General features: G+C 36.8%; 1 protein-coding gene across 4 annotated transcripts in view; it reads right to left on the bottom strand.

Annotated features, from left to right (window-relative positions):
• CACNA2D3 (calcium voltage-gated channel auxiliary subunit alpha2delta 3) overlaps positions 1-16,029 on the bottom strand; it is a 425,193-nt gene that overhangs the window by 237,259 nt on the left and 171,905 nt on the right. The window lies entirely within an intron of this gene.

The following is a 16,029-nucleotide window of genomic DNA, read 5'->3' as shown; positions in this document are numbered from 1 at the left end:
AAAACCTAACCCCAGGCAAACAGGTCCTCTGATACAAATATGAAACACAATTGCCAAAGAACAAAACTTGTAGCAATTAAGCTACTGTCATAGATACTGCTGATCAAAAGAAATGGGTCTGAAGTCTCAACAAAGGCAACTGAGATGTGCAGACTGATGCAACAGCATGTCAAAGGTTAGCAAAGTAATTAAATGCATTTTAATTCACAGGATATGTAAAAATATCTAGAAAACTGATACATACATGACAAATTCTGCTTTGTAATTAATTGAGCAAAATTTAATACAAAATAAAGGAGATCACTAAGGATTTCAGCAACCATGAAGAAAGTGCAGGATACTTCTCTTTCTTGACATACACAGCCTCAATACCACCCCTATTATATTACCTTCATAATATAATCATTAATTTCTCCAGGATAGCTGTCAAACATACAGGCATCCACAATGGTATTGCTTCTTGTAATATCTGATGACCTCAAGGGCAGCCCCTAACATTGCAGAGCAATACTGTCATGCAATAAAGCAGAATGAGCATAGCCTCGACCAAGCACTGGAAAAGGAATGCAAAATCCAGCACCCTTTTGGCTCAAAGATAGCAACAATATTAGCTTAGTTTTGATGATACTGACAACATATTTAGTCTGTTCATATTTTAAAGAATAACAAAATCACATACTTTGCTGGGACATAGACCAACAATCTAATAATTATACTACTCAACACCAATATGAATCCTTTTCAGGGTGGTCCAACATATGTAAGCGCTGGGGCCAGATGCCAATTTTGGCAACTGCCTTTGTTTTTTTTCTCTCTCTTCCCCTCCTCCTGTCTCCACTAGGCAATGCGGATGCATCAGCTTACAGATCAAAGCATCTGGCCATCTGTAGACATAAAAGAAGGCGTTTGTCCACTTTGCTTCATATACTGAGAAGCATTCACCAATGTCAGAAATCACATTCCCTCCTCATAAGCATGTGAGGTGATAAAGACTTCAAGTGCCTAACTGTATAATGGCATAGCAGTTGGTATTTAGTTGTTTCAGCTTCCAGCATTGCCTTAATAACATCCCCCCCTCTCCTCTGAAGTGGCAGCAGAAGAATTAGAGTGTGATCACTGTTTATTTTAATGGTGAGTGGATTTGGGGGTTTTGTTTGGATGTTGCTGTGTTTGGGTTTGCTTGGGTTTTTTTTTGGCTGGGCTTTGTTTTGGGAGAAGGGATGTGTGAACAAGGTGGCCTGAGATTCAGTTTTTGTTCATTTGAAACCAGAATTATAGCTGCAAACTCCTCACTATCACCTTCTTGATTATTGGGTTCTGGGTCTGCTAAGAGCTTGTCACCTGGTGAATTATAAAAAAATACTCCAGCAAATCAGCGTACCTTTGATGTTACCCATTTGTCTACTGACCTGGTTGGATCCTGCTTAACTTATGAGATCTAACAGCGTAAAGCAACCAGTATGTGGGTTCACCTGTGAATCACATAGGGCAAAGAGCTGGAAACAGCAAATAAGGAGGATTTATGAGCACAAAATTTTGCTCATTTCCACTTTTTTTGCAGGACACAAATTGAAGACTAAGAAACCTGAAAGATCAGTAAGAAAGGACCACATCGCAGAACTCCAGGGTACCAGGGTGTGACTGAAAGAGAGGGCTAACATGATAAACCACTGCTAGAAGCAGTTTTCCAAGTAGGAAAGAAACAAATGCTCAGAACATAGGAATAACCAAATTGAATAAAGCCTCTGTGCTGCAGTTTTATCACAGAAGCAAAATAAGTCTTGAATAATAACACACAATAAAAAAAGTTATTACTGACACATGGCAAGAAGAAATTTCTACACAGGCTGATGGAAAAGTGGCTATCAGCAACCCGGAAACCTAAATCTCTGCAAGTGGCAAGGCAGGAAAAACTATCGTGATCAAACAACAGAGGAAGCCAGTGGAACATGCTGCGCATTAAAGGAAAAGAAAGCAATCATGACTGCTGCTAAATGAAGCCAACTCTACTGTAAAATATTTACCAGACAATATACCAAAAGGGACAATTGTAGCAGACCTGTTGTCAAAGTGATACATGACAAAGGGAAAGTACAGCCTTGGAAATAAAAATCATCCTGATGGAAATTTCTCAAGGACAAACCTGTTCACAAATCTTTACAAAAACCATTTAAAACACAAGACCAGACAAATCTCTAAACTGTCATTTAATTATAAATGTCTAATTTCTATTGCACAGGTATTCAGAGACATGAAATTGTAGAAACAGGCCAACTTGGTGTGGTGGGTTGGAATTACCCCCCAACTAGTTTGGAGAACTACCCCCGAAATAAATTGCCAGACTAGCTCAGTTTGGAATGGAAGCAAATGAAGCTATATGTACAAGCAAACTAAAATCTATAAATACAAAATGCAATGAACATATGCATGGATCCAGGGGGACCATTCACTTCCTCCTCCACTTCCTTCCTCCTTCCCCTTACTTCATGTGGAAGTCAAAACAGAGATACCCTGGGCAAGGCCATGGATGAGAAAGAGAGTTAAGTTACAAGCAGAAGCAACAGAAGAAAAGAGAGAAGAATTGTTTATGCCACTACTCTATAACCCCATTAGCAAGCCAATGAATTATATAGACCTTACCATTATTTTTCTTTTCTATGCAATGGTAATTTTATTTTACTTTCAGTTTTTGCAGTCAGGGACTAGGCTAAAGTTCGTCATTCAAACAGTAACACTTATACAACACAGTGCAGTGAGGACCAACAAATACTGCTTTGAACAGGAGATGTTAAAGACCTTCTCATTTTATCACCACATTGTGCCTTTTACATACCTCAAATGAAGGCATGAGAGCGTCCAGTCATACTGGGCTATAATAAAGTAAGCCTCTAGTGCTACATTCCTAGGAGTATCAACACGGTATGAACCCACAAGCATCAGATATGACACCACACTTCTCTATTACAATGACAAGTCATCTCTCATCCTCTCAAATCAATGGTCTTTTACTGCTGAAATGCTTTATAATCTTTGCATAGACCTTTTGCACAATGAAAAGGATGAAAGTTTAGTTGGGAAAAAAAAATATCTCACAGACATGAACATTTTCAGCTGGTTCAGAGCCTCTGAAGCTAGTCTTAAAACTGGGAACGTACACATATCCTGAAAACACTGAACAGATGCACGAATGCATCTTGGGGTGAATACATCATAAAATCAGTTCTGGAGTCTTAAACACTATTTGCTCTTTCAGGAATGTGCCAAATAAAAGCTACAAGAAAGACACCTAAATAAACAAAGCACTGTGCAAAAATGTCTTTGTAAGTTTTTAGCCAAACAATATTTTGAAACAGTTTATATTCTAGCCAAGCATACTAATACTTAATCAGAAAAGTGAGCTTTCTTTTCTCTTCACACAACACAGATCCAAGAAAAATTACGGTCTGCGTTATGTAGCAGGATAGAGAGACAACTTATTATTACTGTATTCTAAACTAGAAGACAAAATTCATAAAATGTATCTTTAGATACACTTCTATGACACTAAACATAAGCTACATTCTTCACTGTTACCATGCACCCATTCAATCAAGTGGTTTTGCATATTCGAAAGAGGGAAACAGTTTGCATATTAGTGGCTAATGATGAGCTAAAGCCTACAAGAATTTCTCCACACACAGACAGAAAAGGGAAATAACTGCTCTCAAAGAGCAACTAGGCATATAATACCAATAAGATGTTTATTGAATTTTATATATATATATATAAAAAACACACTCTCTGTAGCCATAGATAATAGATTTATAATGTGGGGTGGATTTTGTTGTTGTTGGTTTGAGTGGTTTTGGTAGGCTCAAATCTTTCTTCTGGTTACAGAGAGATTACACAAAAATGGAAAAGAGTAGCAAGAAAACTTTAAAAATGCTGTTTTTTCCAGACTCAAAGTTTCAGAGAAATAGATATGCCTTTATATATTCCTATATGGGTTACCAAGTACCCAGGCTCAAGTGGACAGGAGCAATACCATTAAACAGCTGCTGCTTCCAACCCTTCACAAAGGGAGCAAATGCTGTAGCTCCACAGCTTCTAATCAGTCATCAGAGAAGTTAATATTCATTGAAGACAATAGTGCAGAAAAGTGATAGATAAAAGAGGAGACAGTAATCTTCTACCATTATTGGCCAATGTTAAATTATCATCCCTGTCTTGCCTCTGGAACCAACAAGGACACTACAGAGATGTCTTAGGCCAAAAAGCTTCTTAATATTCTGCCTGAGACAGTGCACATTAACAAAACTTCACTGGCTCACATTTATCAAAAGGCAAAGACCAACCCCAAGTAACTAAGCAACAGCTGCTGAATGAGGAGTGGTAGAGAGTAGGGCATTTTAGAGGGAAAACTTAAGGTTACCATGTAGCCTGTATCTGACATCTAGTTGCCATAGTGATGTGGATATATTAGAAACATACAGATTAGATCCACAGCTAGATCCAGAAAGATAGACAGCACAAAGATAATGCACAGTATACATCTTTCCTGGTGAAGCTGTTAAAGGCAGAGAATTTGGGGGAAAGGGGGGTGGGGGGGTGGAATCTGTAAAGATAAAGCCCACTATAAGAACAAAGCAGCAGCCTGAGTAGACTATGGGAATCAGATTTGAGGCAGAATTTGAGTAAAACCAGATGGGACAAGTGGAGATATCTGTGCATCTTTGTCCAATAGCCAGTAAGAGGTAAAACAAACCAATATGGGAGGATAGGAAATAACGCTGTAACCTTCACTAAATCAGACTAAAAAAGTTCCTTTTAAATTAAACAATGACCAAAGTCAGGAAGACAGTGCAAACACCATCCTAGGGATCTTAAAATGTGAAGACAAACAAGTGAGGGAAACAATTTCAAAACATGAATATAGTGGTCCAGGACAACATGTAGCCATGACTTTTTAAATAACAACTCCAAGGATGTTGAATTTTCAGAAGCACAGCCCATAAAATCATATGCAAAGGTGACAGACAAGATTTTATTTCTTAATTTCACACCTTGAAGGAAAAGGGTTTTTACATATTTGCTAGCTGCAGATTACAATCTTTCTGTAGCATTTTAAGAATTTTTTTTGGTCTAATATTCTAGAAAATAGGTAATCTTGATTCTGATAGCCACTTGGAAGGCACTGATAGGAGTATGACTGAACAATATTCATAGCACTTTTTAAGTATCAAATTGAAAAAAAACCTTGACTCAATCAAAAAATGGTTGTGGTTCATCACATTTCAATATCTTTTAGAGAAGGCTCTATTACACACAGCAGATTTTTTTTTCCTGTGCAAGCAAAACTTTGATTAGAGTCTGCATTTATTGACCTGTAGTGCATAAACTCATCTTTTAACATGCAGTGAAAAAAAATCACACAATGGAAATGCCATTTGGCACAGGTGATTTTCCTCACAAAGCTCTAAATTGTTCAAGTGAAACGTGAAAACAATTTGTGAAATCTAAGCCTAAGATCCACTTTTGCAATATTTCCAGCATGGTAGGCAGAAAAGCATGGACTAAACCTGATATTCTTGTTACTAAAACCAGTTCAGAGTTTTTCAAAGCTGTATTGGTACCGTTTGTAAATAATTTCTTTAAGTATTTGCACTTATAAAAACAGAAGGGGGAAGGAAGGAAATAACTGCAAGAAAAGAAAGAAAACATCTTGCAAAAGGACAAGGGACAATGATTTTAAACTAAAAGAGAGTAGATTTGGGGCAGATGTTACCAAAGAAATTTTTTGTGAGGGTGGTAAAACACTGGAGCAAGCATTTAAGGTCAGGCTGGGCTCTGAGCAATCTGCTCTAGTTAAAGATTTCTCTGCTCACTGCAGTGTGGGTGAAATAGTTGACCTTGAGAGGTCAATTCCAACCCAAACAATTCCACCATTCTATGATCAACAACCTAGAAAATAATATAAGCGCACAGAAATCATTGATTGCCATGCTAGTAATAATAATAAAAATCCTATCAGATAGCTTTTAAAGAAAAGTTTAAATCACATGACAAAATCCTTAATTTCAACAGCCAGTGAATAATAAGTGTCAAGACAGGCAAAAAGAGGCACAAAAGGCAGTACATATGTGCTACAAGTAATTGTGTCATGAGCACAGCTACCAGAGAAAGTCAGTCTCTACAAACTGTGCAGAAGCTTGGGAGATGGGAGAAAACAAACAAAAATAAACAACCCAAAAACCCACCACAGCAAATCAAATATTCTGTCATGGAAGAATGCTCCCCACATGAAAAACTATTGATTTGTGGAAATTATAAAAACTGAGTTAAAATCTACAGAAAAAGATAGAATATTTTATAGTCAACTTGTGTCTGAAATAAGTCCAAATACACTTCAAAACTTCTAAAATACTTTTACATAATTTCTTTTACAATTCCATATTTACTCAGGGCAATCACTGTTACAGAGTGCAAACTGCTGCTAATACTTGAAAGTATTTCAAATCCAGTGGCATGGAATTAATCTCAGTGTGGTATTCGTGTACAGAAAAACAAATTTATACTGTTATTAATGAGGACTTCTTTATCTTTTTACATATTTTTGAACTTTTAATTGCATTTCACATTCATGAACCATTTTTTACGAATGCTGATGACACAGCTTGACACACTGAGCAGCATATTGTGTGCCTTATGTTTGTAAGTTGAGTTGACATAAACCATATCTCCTGTTGACAGAAATGCTTGAAAATATTCATGGACTTCAGCACAGATCACAGAAAAACTCTGCAGTCATGGAAAGCACTGATAAAATCCTTTCCTGTACTTCAAAAATATCAGAACAGCAGCTCTACCACCACATGAGAATGTAAAGAACAGACGGAAGACAGACTTCTCTAAGTTAAAACTGATAGTATTGCTTTTATTTTTCAAAGCAGCAGATTAACTCTTGGACTGTTACAGTGCTCATCAAGGTTTATTTTCTGTCTCGTCCCTTCCATTTTGTCAGTAAAAGACAGAGCAACATTTTGTACTAAGACTACTATTTCATTTTCTAAATAAAACCCAGATAGCTGACAGTTTGCAGTCTAATGTAATCTTTTTCTTTCACAGGCTTTGTTTGGTGTGGTTTTTTTAAACTCCCCAAACAAGGAGAACTTAATTTTTCACCTAAGCATGCCCACTGTATTCCCCATCTTCCCTAAAATAGATTTTCACTATAACATGTATTTCCTAATTGAACAGAAAACCAGGCCAAATGATGTGAAAACGTAAAATTTACTAAGGCACCTGCCAATTTATGACAGCAGAGATTTTATAAGCTTACCAGTCTCCGGGCTGCTGCTAAGAGTTTGCCAAAGATCAGTCAATCTGATAATGAAAACATCTTTCCTAGTGCCATAACAGAAACTAGCAGAATGCACGTATCACAGTCTAATGGTAGGGGTAGGAAAGAGGGAACTGCTCCTAAGGAGATATTTTTTGAAGTTAATTATGATTATTTGATTTAAACCAGAATTTTTACCTACTCCCCTCCCAACTACATTATAGTAGAGAATGGTTAGTCAAATAAAAAAAGAAAATTAAAGAAAAAAACCTGCCAACAACAATGTGACTCCAAAGTGATTTCCAAATCAAGAGGCAGTACTATGAAACACAACTCACTTGATGTAACAATGGATGGGAAAATTCAGTCTTTTAGACTGGTAGGTATTACAAAATGCGAGAGAAAGTTGCAGGGAAATGCTAAGACAAATGTATCTATTCAGCATAAATAATGTCAACATTGAAAAGAAATCTGTGTAAGCTAAAGTTCATTTAGCTTCCTTAATATAAAATGTATTCATGCAAGAAAGTTGTTGAAAGATAGTTCAATAGCACAAGCTCCATTCTCCACTCCAAACGAAAGCTGAAGTGTAGCGTTTGTGACACCCAACACTTTTCAAGGAAAAGTTATGCTTTGTTTTAATGTACTATGATCAAAAGTGGTAACTGATTCTAACACATTTTCTTCTCCCTGCACAGGGCATGCTTCCTCCCTGAAGCAGAATCCCTTGCCTTTTAGGTGGGACATATATTGACCTCAAGTTTCTAAAAAGGGATTATGCATTTGAATAACTATCTGCACATATCCAAATACAGGCATTTTAATCTTGAGCAACAAGTAGGAAAGCAGGAAGGTGCTTCAAAGTGCCTTCTTGAATCAAAAATCCATTTATAGAAGATAGTTACTATTACAGACATTACAGTATGTGGTCATGTTAATACGCTACTTTTTTTTGTTACCCACCACATATACTGCTTTGCCACATACCAATAACCATTTCACCTTGCACACTTCAAAGACAATAAAATTAATTCTTTTCCCAGAGTCTAAGAATTCCTTCAAGTTAAAAGTAGATCATTCTCTATTTAGACTAATTTGAATAGACATCATTGTAAAACAAACAAAGAAGATGTATTTCTAAAACTGAGTCTATTCAGAACAAGCCTATTCATTTGCACCAGCATGGTGCTTCTGCATGTGTGCACCTAGAATGACTGGCATTTAAGTATTTATGTGATACCTGAGGACTTGAATAGGAGTGAAGCACAAAAAGCCCAAGCTAACAGATGTCGATGTCTGTTCCACAGAACTTTGAAGCTTAGGCTTCAATCTCCCCCACACAGAGCACAGTAGTTCAGCAAGCATTAAATTTTAAGAACATGAAAATCAGTGGAACATGACTCTTTGTGGTGGGGTGGCACAGACTTGGTACTGTGCTGAAGGCCACCAGATCGCTAGGCCAGGTCTAAAATTCTTCAACAGCCACACAGTTTAAAGTGGAAAGCTGCTTGGGGCTATACAATGGAATCCCACTGGAAATAAACTATGGGAAAACAAGCAAGCAGTAAATTACTGGCATACACATACATTGTGTCTCTGAAAAACTATAGGTCATATGCTTTACAAATGGAAGATAGTGTAAAGCTGTAATCCAGGTAGCTTTGGGTGGGAAGTAAAATAGAGATATCAACCATGTGCTTCATCTTAATAAGTTAAAATTCTTTGAAACCAGGACTTGACAACTTAGTTGCAGAACTATGGCCACAAAACTATCTTGCATCCATAAAATTTCTATGTAATATTCCAATGAATGTTGCTTTATGTGTCAACATCCTTTGGGTTAAGAACAAATTGCACAATACTCCACCATACAGCACAGAGGTGCCTATAAGTCTTTTCCTCTGATATTCACTAGTGACAAAAATAAAAATGCATTTAAATTAATTAAGAGCACCTAGCATTTGAAAATCTGTTGTTCTAGTAGTAAGCTGAGCTCTTTGCTAATGACTTTTTGTAAATACAAAAACCTCAATGGATAACTAAACCTTGCAAAGCTGTAGAATGCATTTAGTTCTACTGTCAGCTGTGTTAATAGGATAAAGATTTATCCTCTAGAAAATATTTCTCCATTATAAAACCCAGCAAGTAAACCAAAATTATATATATAATAAACTAGAAATTACAACAAAGGACAAAACCTCCCATTAGTTTAAATCAATTTGTGCAAGCCTACATCCTTTCTATTGCCAAGAGAGACTTTCTTCCCCCTCTTTTTCTTTTTTAACAGAAAATCAGACATGCTGATTCAGCTGCATCTAACCTAATCGCAGTCATCTTTCCCCAGTCTACCTGTATTGACATTTGTCCACCTCCTCCACCATCTCGCAGAAACTAGTCCATATACGGTAGACAGATTCCCGTACAATTACCCACACCCTAGTTACATCAGAATGATTCTATTCTCAAAAATGGAAAAAAAAGCTTATTTTATTCACTTTGCCAAAACAGTTTGGGGAAGAGCTTATAGAACAGCTTATGGCAGATAGTTTGGATAAGCCTGTAATACCCAGCAAGCACAAGTAGCAGAGAGGAGCAATTTCTTATCCCCTAAATAACCTGCTGCAGCTGACATCATATCTCCAGTTGTGCCTTGAGAAAGTGCATAACTTCTTACAGGTAATTAATAGCAAAAAAAAAAAAAAAGGTATAGAAACAGTTATCATAAGCACAAAGGCAATCAAGGAAGAACCAGCTCATACAGAAAACTGAGAAAAATTCAGGACTGAAAACAGGAGAAAGTGGTGCTTTTGTAAAGCAGGGGAGGAAAATAATGTAATGAGAAAAGGAATATGACATGCAGTTTGTCACGGTGTTAGCACAGACCTAAAAGGAAACAAATTAAATGGTCAGTGCAAGGATAAAAGCACAAAAATTCACCTGGGAGTTAGCACTAGGCCTGAAGAGCCATACTTAACTCATTGTGGCTTCTCACAACATCAAAGAAAAGCAATGGAGGAAGCAGCCAGCCAGCTAGCAAAGTAAATCCAACCTCTTCCTAAAATACTGTGTTTGGGATTTTTTAATGACATTTAGTAAACTGTGGTTTTTTTTTGTGTAAGATTTTAGTCCAGACCAAAACTGGAGGCAGAGCTACAATGAAGATTTGGAGGCATAAGGTTCTTAGAAATAAATACTTTTACATTTGAAAAAGCTCTCAGGCATGGAAGTCTCTCTTTTGTTCTTAATATCCTACAATGAATAAATGTTTACACTCAGCACATTTACTCCAAGCAGCAACTCAGTAAAAAGTTGGGGATTTTATCCACCTGTGATTAGAACCCATTCAGGTTTTTTCACTCTCTTTCTACTGTAAAAGACCTGCATCACTTCAGTTTCATTGTATTTATTTGTATCTAGGGGTCTGAACAAGATATTGTTTTCCCATGTAAAAAAGCAAATGATTCAAGGCAATAAAATCATGGATGCATGTGCCCAAGAACCTTGCTCTCTAGCCTTGATTTCTAAATAAAGGCCATAGTCTGAACTCCTTAAAATCCAAAATTCTAACTACTTAATTTCTGGAAACAACAAAAGCTAGTTAAATAAAAGAATTCAGGCTTTTTTAATAAAGCACAGTGCATCAACTACCCTTTATAAACAACTATTCTTACATTGTACAGTTATTTTGGAAATATTCTACAAATTCAATCCCCAGAAATGTAGAAGAAACACTAGAATAATTCCCCAGAAATGGAGAAGCATTAACAATTCTTCCAGATGGACAGGTGTGCTGTGACATATGTAAGTAGATTCATGTTTGCATTGCTAGTGATGGATTATGCTGTTTCTTCACTTTTAAACAGGTGCTATATTTTAGAATTGTTTGAAAATATGTCACCAAGGCTCACACACTGTCAGCATGGCTTTGATTTTCATCTATGTTTCTCTGAAATCCAGGACATAAGACTCTTCCAAGGGCTTGGAAAAAATCCTGAATGTAAAACCAATACCAGAAAATGTCACTGCTGTCCACAGCTACAGGTAAATATGAGGTGACTGACTTAGAAAAATAAAGAACAAAGCTGCAACAGATTCTTCATCTCAGATACAGCACATGCATTGGACAGAAAAAAATAAATATGTAAGATTACCTACATTCTCATACTCACGAAATGTAAAATGCTACTCTATTTTTCTTTTACTTTCACTTCTTTATGCTATCAACACCTGCAAGATCACATCTCAGTCTTCCAAAAGCTTCTTTTATCATTTCCTGATGTACAGAACTTCATTGTGGAATCCACTTTTTCCCAGTGGCAATCCTGCTGCTAGAAACCATGATCCCCACGGATGATTGTCAGAAAGTCTAACCCACACTCCAACTGCCTACTTTTTAATTATATGCCACGTTCCTAGGCTGTTCTAACTGTACTACTTCCATCTCAGAAATTAATAAAGCAAATATTCAATCTGTGTCAGACTGAAATAATCTTTCATTATTATTGATCTCCTCTATAATATAGACTTTACAATGTACCAACTGATGCGTAGAAGGCTGCATCTGAGTAGCTGTGGAAGGCATACGTATGGAGGTGAATATGCAAAATATGTCTGAGACAGTAGCACCTCCCAAATTGCTTACACGCTGAAATAACAGGAGAGAGACTTAAAAAAAATACATATGAGAACTCACTTTGGTGCTGATACCTAAACCATGGAAATAAACTTCATTTAAAAAGCAACACCAGCTGAATTAGTGCCTTGTACACATTCATTCTCATACCTGGATTTATGTCTTTGCTAAGTTAGAACTGATTCTGTACTTTCCAAAACTAAACTTTCCTTTTATCTATATGCTTAATTCACTAATACACATTTTTTACCCCTACTTTCTGTCACAGGTCTGTACAGTGTTGATAATTGTCAGTTACCAAATTTGGGGATGGAAGAAAGAGCTACTGCTTGCTAAGACAGTTATCACAGAACTTCTTAATTATTCATTCACTGTTTAATAGGATACTGTCTTCCAAATCCTGTGGCTATAGGCAATGAATACACTTTGTGCTTAATGAGAAGAAACAGAATGCACAGACAGATTTAGAATCCCAATGTGTGCTTAAACATTTCAAAAGGAAACCATTATCATAAGCAGTCATTTTCAGGAAAAATGAGGGAAGCCAATTCCATCAGAATGTTCTGCAGTTTAAATGAACCGCCAGCCTTGCTGTGAAACAGCCTAGAGCTGAGAGACATCTCTGTATCCACAGATAAGCACACTTATCTGTAAAGCATTATTATCCCACTTGTTTTTTCTGAATTTCTTCAGCATGTGAGCACTATAGGCATGCCAAAAGAGTGGTTCTTTGAGCCCCATGGGCTTTATGTTCCAAAGATCAGTAATTTTTCTATTTTTACTATTAATTGATGTGAACAGTAAGATATGGAACAAACAGGGTACAAGGGTGTGCAGAAAATTGTAAGAGCACATCCAATAACCAAACCATCTATTTCACAATGACACTCAAGTGTACTGTAAATGCAAAACTGTGATGCTTTATTAAATTCATTTATTTTGCCTACTATATTTATAGTGGGCAGTATCCTCAAACATGACATGAGTTATTACATACATGCTTACAAATTAGGTTGCTAGCCTTTTTTATTTGCTTTCACTTTCCTTTTCAAACTCTTCAATGATAAATTTTAACATCATACCCTTTATGGTATTTCAGCATTCTTAATTTCAGGATAAATATAATGAAATTTGCTTTTTATTTTCAGATGATAAATGATGGTTACCTTCGAATAGAAATTATTTAGCCCTGTTGTTCCCAACACTATTTTTAAGATTTTTAACGTGGCGAATGAGAGCCGGAATATATATAATGAACAGCAATGTATTTATGTCCCATGACTTTTAAGTCAATCTCATTAGAGCTTAGATAGGAACTGCCAACATTTACTTCAGCCATTCTACAACTGGGAAGGATCACAATGATCATGCAAGCTGACCAGCCCGAAGTTCACATCCACTGGGGTTGCTTAGCCTGGAGAAGAGGAGGCTCAGGGGAGACCTTATTGCTCTCTACAACTACCTGAAGGGAGGTTGTAGACAGGCCAGAGCTGGTCTCTTCTCCCAGGCAACCAGCACCAGAACAAGAGGACACAGTCTCAAGCTGCACCAGGGGAGGATCAGACTGGATGTTAGGAGGAAATTCTACACAGAGAGAGTGATTGCCCATTAGAATGGGCTGCCCAGGGAGGTGGTGGAGTCACCATCATTGCAGGTGTTTAGGAGGAGACTGGATGGGGTGCTTGGTTGCACGGTTGAGTTGATTAGGTGGTGTTGGATGATAGGTTGGAGACGATGATCTTGAAGGTCTCTTCCAACCTGGTTTATTCTATTCTATTCTACACTACTTCCAGGCTATATATCATTTTAAAAAGAATTGAGTCTTGATTAATAGCATAGATGACTCTCTTCTAACAGAGCCCAAGCAATCCCCTATGCCTTACCTGACACCACGTTTGTGCTACTTGAAAAATAATGGAACACAGTTTCAGCCATTTCATCTTTTAATAATCTTTGGCAACTACATTATAGATCCTGGTATTAGTAATTACCTAGAGAACAACTAATGAATCCCCTAATCATCTTTTGAATAAGATAAATAGACTAAGCTTCTGGAATCTTTCACTTTCAGGCAGAGTTTTCAACCCTTTGACTGGTCCTATGTGTCTCCTCTGAACGCACTGAAAATGACCAATATCTCTACAACTAAAAGTCTCAAAAATAAGGAAAAACCTTAGAAACAGATTACAAACTAAAGGTTCATTTTCCTATCCTGACTTGATAGTAATTTGAATATTCAAAGATCACACTCGTGTGTTTTCAACTGTGAGTTTGGGCTGTGGTTTTGCCTAGTAATTCAATAAAATACAACATAACCTGGAAATGAACAACAGACATTTTCTAGAGAAATGGTGTTGTTAATATACTTGGTTATAAAGCTATCAATAACTACTGCCTGAACCCTCAGGCTAGGATTTAATTAACTTATTATCATCTCTCCACATTTGAGAACTGAAGAAACAGGCAACAATAAATGTAAGTATATAGGCAGCTTCTTGATAAGAGTAACATATCCAGACATTGTCAGCCTCCAAGACATGTCTATCATGTCCATCTGTAAGGAAAATGTCAACAACAACCCAGATTTCAGCAGTTGGAATTTATTTAAATGATAAAAAAAATATATATATTTTTCTGCAGCTGGATAGAGTGATGATTTTGGCTGGTTTGAATTAGACAAAGTAGAAACAGAAATCGTCACAAAGATCTGTCTTTCCCATCTCCACAGGCAGTCCCTGTATGAGAGGCCAAAACAAGATGCAACAGGTCCTTTGACTTTGGCCTTTAACTGTAACTAACCAGAGCATAGAAATGTGTTCTAAACATAGCAGTAGTATGTATTGTGTGGCTACTCTCACTAACCATTCAGGTTAGTTTGCCTCTCCAGAAAAGCATGATTGCCTGACCTCTATATCCCTTTGCAACCACACTTGGCCCTTTTTTCCCTTCCCCTCTCAAATAAAAAACAAACAAAACAAAACAAAACAAAAAAAAAAAAAAAAAACAAACTTTTGGTAGCTTTAGAGGCTTTAGGCATTTCCCAAATCTTTTCAAAATGCCATGCATTAATCATTTCACAACATTCAAATACCCTCTAGGAAGTCTTGCTACTTCACAATCCCTAATTCTCAAATCTGAATCATAACTTTGAAGAGAAGCTGTTAGATCAGTGGCTTCTCTTCCACCAGCTCAACTGATCCACATCAATTCTCCTTCCATTTGTGATTACACCATATCCTTGCATGAATTACCTCAATTGCTACCCTGGAATGTATTATGAGGAAGGCATTTAATGTATTTTTTAGCTGTCTTTTAGTACAGTTAAAAAAAAAATAAAAAAGAACAGAAAAGAAAAGAAGAGGAATCAGATCAAGAGATTAGGCAGCTCTCTACAGACCAATGACAAACATACTGTAGACCTTGTTCAGAACATTTGGTGCTTTCCTTCTTAGGACATAGATGTGTGGGGCACAGGCACAGTAAAACTACGAAATTCTGCTGTCCGATCAAAGGTAAGTGGCAAAGGAAAATGAGTAATCACACAACTGAGTTCAGTTTACATTCCCAATGTTGAGACCTAAGAGCAGCACTACTAATATGCAATGTGACTATTTAATGCTCTGTGCTACCCAGCACCTATGACAAATATTCAGGGGACTAGAAATTGTAATGTAGTTTATTCATGCTAAATATTATCTGAGAACTTACGGCAGCTGTGTATACAGTCACATGAAGCTAGAATCATTCCCAGAAACTTGAGCATATATCTAATAAAATATTCCCCCTCCCATCTATCCCATATCTTGCAAAGACTCTTCTAGCTCTCAGCAAAGACAGAATGTAAATTAAGACAATATAAGACCTGTTCAGCAGATCTGGAGATTCCAGAGAGAAAATTTAAAATCATAAGAATAAGCACATCTTGCTATACTCTTTGGCAGAATTCATGCAAGTCTGATATGCAAATCATTGACTACATTAAATTGCAACATTGCCTTAGATATTACAAAACTCATAGTTTAAGAACTCTTTTGCTGGAATGTCATTGAAAACCTGGAATAAAACACACAGTATAGAG

The sequence above is a fragment of the Dryobates pubescens genome, chromosome 1, assembly GCF_014839835.1.
Source record: "Dryobates pubescens isolate bDryPub1 chromosome 1, bDryPub1.pri, whole genome shotgun sequence".
Lineage (NCBI taxonomy): Eukaryota > Metazoa > Chordata > Aves > Piciformes > Picidae > Dryobates > Dryobates pubescens.
This window is presented reverse-complemented; position numbering and strand designations above follow the sequence as displayed.